Source organism: Diadema antillarum, unplaced genomic scaffold, assembly GCF_040938485.1.
Source record: "Diadema antillarum isolate AM-2024a unplaced genomic scaffold, OU_Dant_1.0 seq00001553_RagTag, whole genome shotgun sequence".
Lineage (NCBI taxonomy): Eukaryota > Metazoa > Echinodermata > Echinoidea > Diadematoida > Diadematidae > Diadema > Diadema antillarum.
The window spans coordinates 1,223,952-1,237,353 of record NW_027272282.1 but is presented as its reverse complement, the minus strand read 5'-3'; the positions used below and the strand labels follow the sequence as shown (position 1 = coordinate 1,237,353).

Genomic DNA, 13,402 nt, shown 5'->3' with positions numbered 1-13,402 from the left:
ACGGAGAGCATTTTATGCACATAACAATGACTCGGTCTTGAGGGTAGCCTAATTATGCCTTTCTCTGAATGCGGGGCAGCTATTAGTCTTTACAATCAAACTCCCTAATGATCGTTTTGGAAATAGGAACAGACTGAATGGTGAAAAGGGGGCACGAGGTTAACAATGCATCACACCTACGAACTTCTCTCAAGTGTGACACTCTCGAATTTAAAAAAAAGACTACACTCTGGCAAAGTTTGAACAGCAATCTCAAACTAAAATACTTACTTTTATATCACTGGCTATACCAACACCTTGTACAGCAACAGTATCAAAAATTAGATCCAAACCCTCTAATTTCCACGCCAGGGGCAACTTTCCCATAGTAAAGCTTTATGCACATTCAAATGCAAGCCTAATGACAGAATACCTTCAAACCATTGAACACAAACAATACAAGGCTTGTTGGATACCTTTGCAATCAATTCTGGATGAAAACCATCCTGGAATAAACAAACCCTCATGATTTAAACTCTTTCGAATCTTTTGCAGTGGCCTACCCTTACACTGTAGCTTCACATCTAATGTGGATTCCCTTCGATCCTCAAAACACATCACATATAATTCACCAGTGAGGTCCAGGATGTGGCTCTGTTTAGCCACAACTCAATCAATCGGGAATCAATAATACATAATTCAGTCGACCAACACCAAACACGAACAGCCAGCACTACTTTCAAGAGTGTGGTTGCCTCGCACATGTTGGAATGAAGCACAATTTTTCCATGAGGGACTCCAAAATATAAACACAATCAGTCAAAAACTTGACAAGGGTGGGGTTTTTTTGTGTGTATTTTTTTTTCTTTTGATAACTGTGTTTACAACCCCACCTGTCTAGACTTCACTGTAAAAGCATGGAGCGACAAGAGAGAGTGCTCAATATATTTCTAGCAATTTAAAGAGATCATTCTGGACTTATTTCATAAATAATCTCGACAAACTAGTAAAACGTTTCTGAACATAAAATTATGATCCTATCTACCGATGATTTTGAAAATGAACAAGTCTGTTGCCAAGAACATCAACAGTGTTTTCTCTTTATTCTTGTTTCATATAGTAGCCCTCTGTCTATTCTGGTGTTAATGATCTTTGACAGATCAGAGTCATGCCTGAAGTTGGCTTTTTGTCTACTAGCACAGACGCAACTTCCTCCTGCAGCTTGAATCCTGGGACTGCAGACTAAAGTGACCATAAATAGCACCACGGGGGCAGGGTGCTGGTCAAACGAGAAGGGTTAATGAGTCTGCCACATGCTCTTTACTACACACAAACATTCTGTAGGTATAGTACACATGCCTACATTGTACATGTTGTTTTTCACATACACCCTCTTCCAATCTCTCTTTCTTTCAGTCCTTATCTCACTCTTCATCTTACTATCTATCCATCCATCTCCTTGTCTCGCATTCTCACTGATGTTTTCCTTTGGTATATATTTCTCATGAATGAGCGTACTTCTTGACCCCAGCGAGAGTTGCTACAGACTCTCAAGCCTCGCCATCCTACCACCACGACACTTGACACACGTTCCCTATACAGTACCACCGACCAGAGCCTCTATCTGCCAATGTTGTAAAACAGCCCTCCTTTTATCGAGGTTGGTAGGAAAAATATTATGACAGATATGGTTCGAATGTTCCACATGGTCATGTTTGTTTCTTAAACATTCTACTACCAATCGCTGGCAATGCTGTCATTGTTAAAGTAAAGATGATGATGATAATGATTATGAGTTCTGGGAAAGTATATCAAATGATTGAAAACCAAACACAACATGAGTATAACACGCCACTTTTCTAACTTCACATTAACATGAGAGAGCATAGCAAATGAAATGTGTAGACAAAGCCCTAGAGAAGGAATATAATATGTTTACACCGACACATAAAAAATCCTCTACAACATTTTACACCTCTTAATATCCACAGCAAGATTTGTTTATATTTAAACTTTTGCCCCTCCATGTGATCCAGATACACAAGGATTGTCTCACCAGTGGCAGCCACAAAAAAATTTCACACAATTTATCTCTCCAGTCCAGTTTCATCGACTCATTCCTATAAGAGCTTTCACTGAAATAGGGCATCCATACAAGTGACATGTAGTGTGCCTACAGTCAATACCGAGAAGCCAAATGAAATGTTTCCCACTGAATGTTTTCTGTTTCCTAAGAAGCTTCTTTTCTTCTTAATCAACCTTATATCCAATGCTTAAATTCTTTGCAAATGACTTCATCTTTGCGCGAGCCACTATAATGCGCATCTATGAACCGTTCAGTTAGGCTTCCTTCTCAATTCTCACACCAAGAGCTAGCTTTCGTTTTAGTCTGCCCATCTCTCACAACTTACCCCCTGTTCAGATGCGAGCCAGTTTATACCAAAACCCGATAAAGAAATGATGTATATAAAGAATCATCATATAGCCGACAGACAGTTCAGACGCTAATTTCCACCATTCCGGAAAACATTGTATAGATGTGCAGTTTCTCGCTGCGCATGTTGTTATGGTCATGAGTGACAGGTTTAAGGTCACCTTTCGTGCACGCTCCCACTAAGCCCCGCTCAGTTATACCGTTCTATGGTCGCCATATGTTCAGACGCACAATGGATACGAAGGAATGCTGATTTGTTATCGAGTCCTAGTTCAAAACAATGCTCTGACCGTCGTTTCGCTATACATTGTTTCGATATACGTCATTTCGTTAGTCAGCATTCAGACATATAAATTCATCATATAGCTATATCGTTTTGGTATAGCTATACTGTTCTAGAATATATATATATATATATATATATATATATATATATATATATATATATATATATATTTTTTTTTTTTTTTTTTTTTTTGCGTCTGAACACCCTGTTAAAGGGGATGGCTAGTGACTGATCAGTGGGAATCAGTGGGAATGCTGGAGGATGATTGTTCCAATCCTTGTGGGATTCATTTAAGAGTACACTATATATCTATTCTTGTGTGAAAATTATTTGCTTCAGAATGGTCTCATATTCAAGTAATGTGCAGTTTAATGTTTCCAGGTAAGCATCCCTGGTCAGTGACGGGGCATTAATCTGCACATTACTTGAATATGAGACTGTTCTGAAGCAAGTAATTTTCACACATCAGTAGATATATAATGTACTCTTAAATAAATCCCACAAGGATTGGAACAATCATCCCTCAGCATTCCCACTGATTCCCACTGATCGGTTACTAGCCATCCCCTTTAAAGGAAATGGACATCTCCTTGCAGAAAGAGAAATAGAGTGAGACTGGATTTTTTTTTTTGGGGGGGGGGGCAATAATCATCCAAAGTCTTGCATGGGGCAGCAAACCCACTGCAAAGTGGGAATAGCTGTCATTTCTTCTTATGGTTGACCTCATAACCACAAAAACCTCAGGGACAAGAGGGTATGGAAGTAGGGTATTTGTCATATATTGAAACGGGAGTGGCAAGAAGTTACAAAAATAGACATAAAGATGAAAAGCTATGAATGAAAACAGAAGAGAACTGTAGATAGCCTTTGAATTGAGATGGACCATGAGTCATTAAAACTCCTTTGATGGTAAACTCTATTAAAACATATCATAAATTCCCAACACGACTTTAATAGCATAAGAACATCATTAAAAAAAAACTCTCTAAGAAACTCTCTTTGCATGAAACAGGTGGCAAATTTGTTACAACATTTTAATTTTACTAAAAGAAAGGCGTCATCTAAAGAATAGACATTACTTCAAGAAAAGGGGCTTTATATGCTGAATAGCGCACAGGATGAATAATTAGGTCAGATTTAATAACAAGATCTGAAAGCACAGGGAACTAATTTCCATGACTAAGTGCGGAGACACAAACTGCACAAAATCCCTATATGCTTCAGTCGCTGAAAGTGAATGCTGATTGATGAAGGCGATTTAAACACTTCTACTACTTGTCGGCACTGTGCATTACATTAATGTGAACTGGCCATTGGTGGAAAGTCTCTTGATCCCAATGACAATCCAGGTTAATTTCTACATGTGAACAGCCCTAATGTGTGTGCCACTTCTGCAGCCCACCTGAAGTGTTACACCACAATCATTAGTTTGTGGATTTCACCTCCAGAGTGCTTGGGAAACACGTACAGTAACCGCCATGCGTCCCACACTCGTACTACTTTCCTTCTCTCAATCTTTTCCTCCCTCTCTCTCTTTATCTATCTCTTCTGCCTATCTACTTATCTATATATCTATCCATCTATCTATCTATCTATCTATCTATCTATCCATCTATCTATTTATCCATCTATCTATCTATCTATCTATCACTCTATCTATCTGTCTGTCTGTCTGTCTGTCTGTCTGTCTGTCCATCTCTGTCTCATGTTCACTGCCCAAGTTAAAAACTTGAGTAAGAACTGAATCCTCAGAACCTGAATGAGCAGTATCTACACAAACACACTTGTTTGTTTGTGTGTGTATGTGTGTGTCATTGTTGTTGTTCTTTGTTGTTATTGTTGCTTTGTTTTGTATTTTTGAGGGGGAATGCTGCTGAGTTTTTAACCCACTATCCTTCTTTGTAGGAAATCACGTGAGCCCAATAGAATAAAAATGAACACCGCAGGAACACACATACGATGTATGTAGAATGACATTGAATGAAATGTTTGTGCCTGCAAACAAAAATTATATTCATCAATTTGATTTTCAAAACTTTGAATACACATACAGAGATTTCTGTTGAAGCCTTGCCTTTGAAAAGGTGTCACATGCCTTTTTTAGATCAACTTCCGGGATGTGCCTACTACAAACCGACGAAATTTGATGGAATCATTTGACTAGTGTATGGGATGTTTCCTTGTATGCAAGGACCCCTAAACCTTGTGGTTTGAGTCAAACTGATGATTTGGAAATTGGTGTATATAAACAAAGGGTACTGCGCAGTTCTGAAAAGGGCAAATTTTCTCACAAACTACTATCATGGCAAATCGTGCATCTTTATCTTGTAAGCATGATATCCTATATTCAATAGCCGACAGTTCTATCCTTACTCCTAGACTAGCTATTAACTCAATGAAGACTGGTTCCTGGCATACAGCTAGCAGGTGTCTATGGGAAATGTGCATTGTAGCAAAATAAGCTCATCCTCATCGGGTTAATACACTCAGCTTCATGCACATTTTTAGCTTTAAATTTTCTTGTCTCTATCAAACTAATGACATTTCCTCTGAATAGGTCCTTTTTACGTGTAGGAAGCATGACAAAAGATGAAAACTGCCTCACCATTACAATCACAGCAACAACAACAACAACTACATACTGGCTACACTCATTCCTTCATTTCTGATTTTCTCATCAACCTGTTACGCATCCAAGGCGACATACTTCAGTGACCTTCGCAAAGCAACGAAAGAAAGAAAAAAATGTGCGAGGAGAAGGTTAAAAACAGGGGAAAAAAGATAGTAGAGTGAACTTTTCAATCACACACGCACTGATTGCTCCCAACAAGGAAAGCGCGCAAGGTCTCGTACGGTGATTGGCATTTGGAAGAGACGGAGCTCACAACATTTGACATTTTCCCATAGATGGGTCAACTGACCGGGAAAAATGGACCTGCGTCATGCCTGCATTTGATTACATCAAGAGTAATCTGAAAACAATATCCCTGGCTGCTCTTCCCGAAATATCGCATAAAGTGAAGACGGCCAATCCAGCGGGGATACTGTGCGCATGCAAGCGCTTGGGCACCATTTTAAAGGCTCTGCTTGTAGGGCATCTGCAGTCTGCTTTACGGAATCAGGCATTCGGGAATGATCTTTTGATGGACCATCGATATGAAGTGGTATTTGTCACATTATTGCCATGGTCTAGAGTTCATTTTGGCGCGTGAGCGGTCTGCCGGCAAGGGCAGCTCAAATCCAGTGACCCAGTCATGTCATCGACGATTGTCAGCCGAGCCGATCAAACTAATTATTCCAGCAATCATGTTGACATCCACACCTCACAGTTGCACTGCCAACAACACGGGGGGGGGGGGGGGGGGGGGGGGGGGGGGGGGGGGGGGGGGGGGGGGGGGGAAATGGATTCCCTCCTTTCTACCCCCCCCCCCCCCCGCCAAACATTCCTGAAATTTAACAAGTGAAACCAGTGCTTCATAAGTACCTCTGAATCACACATTCAGCTATTACTCTCTGCACACAGACTACTCACTACAACTGCACTCACTCTCTTTCTTTTGATACGAAGATTCCAATCAGAGTCGAGACCCATTCTCTCAATTGTTCAAACACATCATGCCTTCAAACTCTACCATCAACTTGCCCAGCAATCTCATCACTAGCATCATTCATCCCCAATAAAACTTAGCCTAAGTGGGCCAGGCCTGCGCAATTGGGTGCTCTCACACGTCATGTATTAACGGGGAATGTATGCTGGCAAAGTGATCTTCTTGTTATCATCAAATTGGCATCACTGAATTTCATTGCTTACCTTAATTTGAAGAAAGACAACAGAAAGTGGTTTAATTCATTACACCTTCAAAATATCATAGAAAAAGAAAGTTACATAGAGAGAGGAACAAGAACTTTAATCTTCTAAGATGTGTTGCCAATTTGAGAATCACGCACAACTTTCACATTTACAAGTAAAGAGACTTTTTAAAAAAATCCCCCGATTGAAAAGAAAATAATATGAGCTGCAAAGGTCTCAAATGAAGAATTCTTTTTATAACTCTCCCTTCTGTAACCCTAACATTAGATGGTAAAAACTGAAATAGATACAGCATCACCCCTCATTCCCCAAATCCCCCCCCCCCATTAAAAAAAAAAAAATTGTTTTAGGGGACATGACGGGTTTAACAATGTGAAAGCTACTGTAATACACTGTACATGAGCGATAGGATGAGTAAGGTAAAGCAATATCTGTTTCATTGATAGTCCGGCTTCACGACACTTGAGCCGGTACATGAACGAAGGACACCAGCCAGTGGATGTGCTGGTCGGCAAAACAAAAGCAAAAGCACAGCAGTCGTTATAAAGGATTCAAGCAAGAAAGGAAAAAACAACAAAAAACAAAATACAAAACTAGATGCCTATCTTTGGAATTGTGTCAAGCAAGGACAAGGCAAGGACAAGGCAAGGCTTCAGGTAACATCACACTGCATCCATTCATCACCTGAAACTCTTCGAGTCGTTGGATATGTGTAAAGCATCAAACTCGAATCCTCTGCTTCTGTTTCTCTCACTTATCACTTTGAAGACGCAATAGCATGGTGATACCATAGAGTGGCAATGCTAGCCCTGCTCTGCTAGTATATATAATTTGAGAATCCCTGTAACAAATTGTGTACAGCTGTTATCACTGATCTCTATGTACACACACAGTCGAAGAAACTTGACTGGAGTCGTCCATTACCGATGAGCGTACGCCTCGATGCACATATTCGCTGACGGGCGCCATTTGTGGTTTTCGAATGTACCCCGGCCTGCAGCGAATGACGATCGATTTAATCGCACCAACCATGTTTCCCTATGCTTCAAGGTCTGTAAGCTGGCAGCCCTTTTTTCACAGCTCCAGCACAATAAACAAGATGAATGATATCTTTGCACACACAAGATCAATGGTACCTTGTAGTGACGACTTTCACAGTGAACAGTTTGGAATCAAGTTGTTCTGATTGTGTAGTGACAAGAATGGATAAAAACATATGTATGCATTCTACTATTTGTATGTGTGTGAATATATCGTGTTATAATTTTCTTTACAACTACACTTTTTTTCAGTGTTCCTCACCATCAGTGCTGTTCTATACAAAATTTAAAAATCAATTCCAGTCATGGCATCCCTCTTATATAGTAACATCACTACCAATGATCATATAGTATTTTACATTGATATGTACACACAGTGTACATGTACAGCAGCATATCTGCAGAGAAAAGCAAACAAAGTCACTGGCAAATTCTGTTGATTGCTCAGTTTATAGCAGTTTTGACATCTGGATGAACAGCTTACATGGACTTGAAACAAATAAAATGTGAAAAAGTGTCATTCATATTCTTCTGAGCAGAAGAGACTCAGAGCAATGTGAGTCATGTAGGTCTCAACAGTGAATGAGGGAGGACTTCTGCAGCCAATTTGTGTGCACATATAAATTCAACGAGCGCATGACCTCGTTCATTATGCACGGAGTAAATACAGTACGACCACCGACTCGCCTTTGCAAGTTGCCGCCACAGCGGTGGTGGTTATCTCACACGCTACGGCTACTGGCGGCGGAGTCATATTTTCGCATCAAGTCAAGCGTTCGTTGCCATTCCTCCCGAGATCGTGGAACCATTTTCACAGCCCGCTGGTAATCACTAATATGAGAAGGGACTGTGAGGCACGCTCCGCTTCCCCGGGCCGTGCCGGGGCCGCCCGACGACCGGTGGTGCTGGCAGAAATGGTGTGGATGGCAGACGCATGCAGCTTTCCATAGCACTCTCCAAGGTCATCCGGCGTTCCATATCTCCCTCTGTCACACCAACGCACACGGTCTTTCCTCTCTCTCCCCCTCTCTTTCCATCCTCTCTCTACCGATATCCCGATTGCAACATCTCGCTCGGGTCTCACGCCTTTATTGATCCCCGGCAGATTTCTGAAAAGTGGATTAATTGCTAGTGTAGAGTGGAGGAGGAGGCCTGGAAAAGACTGGGCTTGTCCTGTGGCTTCGTATTATCATTCTCCTTTTTCTTTTTCTTTTTCACTTTGATATTCCTTCTCTCATTTAATTGGATTTCGTGGGTTGTGGTAGAGGAAGAGATGAGATGGGTGGGGGGGGGGGGGGGAGACAGGGCGGAGACAGGAGGGAGCTACATGTGTTGAACAGAGCACACATGGCGACCACCAGGCGAGAATACATACGAAAGCTGTAATTAGGGAGACCGTGTCTCATATACAGAAAGAGAAACTAGTGAAAGAACATAAAAAAAGACTGAGAGAGATGGACAGAGAGAGGGGAAGAAAGGAAGAGAGAGGGGAAGAAAGGAAGAGAGAGGGGAGAAAAGAAGAGAGAGGGGGAGGAAGGAAGAGAGAGGGAGAGAGAAGATGAGGGGGGAGGAGGAGGCTGGAGATAGTCTGTGTGCTGAGTAGCTTCATATCGCTTCCCACAGAAACAACCTGTTTCCATACTATTACTATTCCTTACCCCTTGGCAACACTCTATCCACCTGAAGACTCAATATATATATATATCTATCTTATATCATATTTATGGATAGCAGCATGTCATGCTCACTTCCTCTCGGCTATATATTATATGAGCAGTTTGATCGTTGATAAATTTTTATGAAAGCACTAGCTGGAAATGGGGTCTGACTGACAGACTAGGATGAATGTTGCAGTGCAATGCACAAAGCATAGGAAAAATCAGGTACATCTCTTCAGTTGTATGTTACTGTGAGAGTTTTCACTCTATCCCTCTCTTCCTCTTTATCTTTCTGTTTCACAGATCATGGTGTCGAAATCCATCGCTGAGGACAGTGGGATTTGGAGACACACATACGAAGGCCACGCGTACAACCAATATACCACCGGCCAGTCGAGACTCTCGGGACACGTATTTTTGGACAGGCACTGGCCGTGCCACCTTGCGTCACTTTCCAGCAAATCAATACTGGACGCTTTTATTATCAGTTCCGCCGAGCATTTAGTCGGCACTGCAGAAGAGCCCCCTCAGTCAGTGACGACGACGTTAACTGTGGCAAAAAAATGTGCTCTAGTTCTCTGCTGATTCCAAATTTGTGAGCTTCACACATACACTATAGTTCAGATCCGCTGTATAGCCTATAGTTTGGGTGAAATCTAACCAATCACGTGCTTATTTTCATTCCTGAGTAGAGAAAGTAAAGGAGCCAACTCTACTTTATGAGTATTAAAGAAATCGTGGTAAAGTGGTTTAACACACATATTAAAAACCTGCTCATGTAACTGGGGTAGCAAGTTGGCTTATGGGTCACTGTCAGTAAGTTGACTTTAAACTGCCTTTCATAGCAGATCTGAAGATTGCCAAAGAATTCAAAATGAGTTTTGAATTGTAATAACAATGTGAAGTTTCAGCACATTATGTGATGGGGGTGCAGCAGCATACCTCAGCTTATCTGAGACCAAGACTAAATCCAATCCTCCAGTTGGACAAATATAATGACAGTCACAATTCCCTAAACACCACTCTGTTCTTCGATATCGTCTCGAAATTGTATCACTAAAACCTTCTACATTCAGCGAGGCTGAGAATTTAAAAGTAGAGAGAAGTTTTTGCGCAATTCACAGCAGATGCCCTACGCTTGTATTCCCACCTTCTTTCTCCTTGAGCAGCATATGTAGGGCAAGGTTCAACATCGCCTGCCCGTTTCTCTTAAATCCTTTACTATCCCTGCTCACCACTACTTCCTGTCTTTACTTTGGATAGCAGTCATTTGAGGCGTCTGCCCCTAGCAACAACCAACATCAAAAGAAACGTCTCTCTCGAAAGACGAGAGAGAGTCGCACTGACGGCATTGCCCTGTACACGCTTGAAACGTGACTGTGGGGAAACAGCAGCAGTAGACTCAACGGGGCTCCCTCCATGAGAACGTTTCCAAACGACTCCACACGCTTTACTGAGGGGAAAAACCATCTTTAGCCCTGTCCTGCACGTAAAACCTACAGGGCAACAACGTATGCACTAAAACACAGGCACAGGCACACACACACACACACACACACAACTACACACACAATAAATGCATGCACACTTTCTACACGAGAAAGGATACTGCCATCTGTACACACTCATACATGTACAAGCTCTTCATAGCTGCAAGTGTAAGACACTGAGCTAGGCTTCGACTGCAGATTATGTCTTTCTGCTGATTTGCATGTCCCTCTTCTATCTATATATTTTTCTCTCTTTTTGAAATGGGGGGGGGGGGCGAGATGTAATAGTGAAGTGAAGCACATGCTTGTAGTCATTCTCATCAATAGATTTCTCTAAGTCCCTCATTAGTTCCACGATGCACGCATTTGCAATAACAGATGATAAAACGAGGTCCGTATCTTCTTCTATTTTTCCTTTCTCTCTCTTTTTTTTTATTGCTTCAGGCTGTCTTGACTAGCAAGAGGAGATCATCCCCGCATCAGCGAGATGATGCTGGCTTTTTTTTTCTTTCTTTTCCTTCTGAGGGCACTTGAAGAATTACCATTAATAGAAACGGTGGGATTCATACACCGAGAAAAAACTTGTAGGCAATAAGTGATGCTCTTAATGAGTGCTTGGATCGTGGGGTATAATATGGGCTGAAATTTCTCTTTCTCGGGGAGATGCTGCCACCAGGATGATGTCTATAAATCACTGAATTAATGTTCAACCTGAATAGCAGGTAAACAGAATCACTAGCTGAGATTATTTTTCCCTTCTCTTTTTTTGGTCACAAAATGGCAGAATAGGAAAGGGAGTTGCACAAAGCTGTTTGGATGTTACACGATGGTACAAATATTGACATTTTGCAGTTTGATATTTCTCGCATAAGATTTGCAACAAACACTTATTCTCACCTTCCCTGATTCTTTTTTTTTTTTTGCTTCATTGATTTCACAGTGACGAAATTTCCCAATATACCTTTAAAAGTAATTCATCCTTTCTTATATTTTGCATTACATAGCTAAAAGCGCAGCTAAAAATAATAACAATGACTCCTCATCACATTCACTGGAGACAATATCCATGGTAACCATTGCGAGCAATTTGTCAGTTGCAGCATTTTGAATGCTGATTTCTAGGAATACCAGGCATCTATCCAGATTCACAACCACATCATACTCGTACACACACACGCAAAAACACACACACACACAACAAGGTGTATACCAAATGACGTTCAAATTTCATTTCACTAGTATACCAGCCATATACCATCCCACTTATGTGCCAAACAATGGACACAATAGCTGCCCTAAGGGCTAACACATGACATGGAGGATTGCATCGTTTAGGATATGTCGGTCACAGCTGTTGTTTAACCAATAGGAAATGCAATATAACACATCTTTCCCTACCCCCAATCCTTAACACATAAGAGGAAAACACGGAACAGGAAATATGCTCCAATAAATATCTGAATAATGCACTTATCACAATAGGTTAGCTGGCATGCAACTGAACTGAGTGGGAATTCTTTTCTCTCTTCTTACATCTTGTAGGTGGGGGGCGGGGTGGGAAGAGGATATTAGATTACATTATGATGAAATCATAAAAACACACCCAGCAACACAGAAAAACAACGCTTTGCCATACAAAGATAAATACCTTCTTTTAGTTTTACGAGTGCCAACAACAACAGCATTACACATCAATATATAAAAACAAGTCTCCTTCGACCTACTATTATTCTTTCCTTATATGAATGCTAAACAATTACTTTGAAAATGCTGTAGTTGTGACAATGAAAAGAATGCCTGAATTTCTTTATAAGATAAGATAAGACGTTTAACGATTATGACATTATACATCTGCAGTTCCTATGTACAGTAAACTATCAAAGAGTAACAGCATGCTTCAAGGTGGAAAGACTATGTTCTCTAAACTCGACACAACAGTAGGTGTGTGGGACAATGTATTATAGGTATTTTCTTTGCCCATGAAAAAATATATATATATTTCTGCTGCTTGATTGCTACTTTTTGGACAGTGTTGCATTATGAGATTATAATTCAAATCTGCACAGACAATGTCAGATGTCTTTTCTTGGACTTGGGCACACAGCAAGGCCATTTCTTATATCTCTTTCTTTAGAAGGGGGGGGGGGGGGAGGGGCAGGGGAGAAGAGGAATAGGGCCTAATACTATATACCAAAACTACACATGAGCTGTAACAAAGTTATTAGTAGTAAGTAATTAGCTAATTCATGCCCTGGACTGAAAGAATAAAAAAAATATATATAGAGAGAAAAAAAAAACATACCCTGCTCTGATTCCCTGTGGCTGACCTTACAAGCCCCCTCTCCCTTTATCTCTCCCTCTCTCTATCTCTCTCTCAATCCTGGGACCTACTGTAAGTCAGGTCACTGACCTCCTGTCAACTTTGGTGTAGAACAGAATAGGACCACACTTTACACCCACACACACACACACACACACACACACACACACACACACACACACACAATCACTCACATCCTTTCACTCTCTCTCTCTCTCTCTAATCTCCACAGGTGAAAATCTCAATTACCGCTGTTCGCAATCTAGCGCAATTCCACATGTTAATCTATCCCCGCACAAGGCTAAACCTCAGCCAAGTATTACAATTTTGTACGCTGGGGCAAACACGAGTTGCAAAAGCTACGAGGGTCACAGACAGTAGACA

General features: G+C 41.1%; 1 protein-coding gene across 1 annotated transcript in view; it reads right to left on the bottom strand.

The window, feature by feature from the left end:
* LOC139710692 (RNA-binding protein Musashi homolog 2-like) overlaps positions 1-13,402 on the bottom strand; it is a 61,534-nt gene that overhangs the window by 22,030 nt on the left and 26,102 nt on the right. The gene's annotated exons all lie outside the window — the stretch shown is intronic.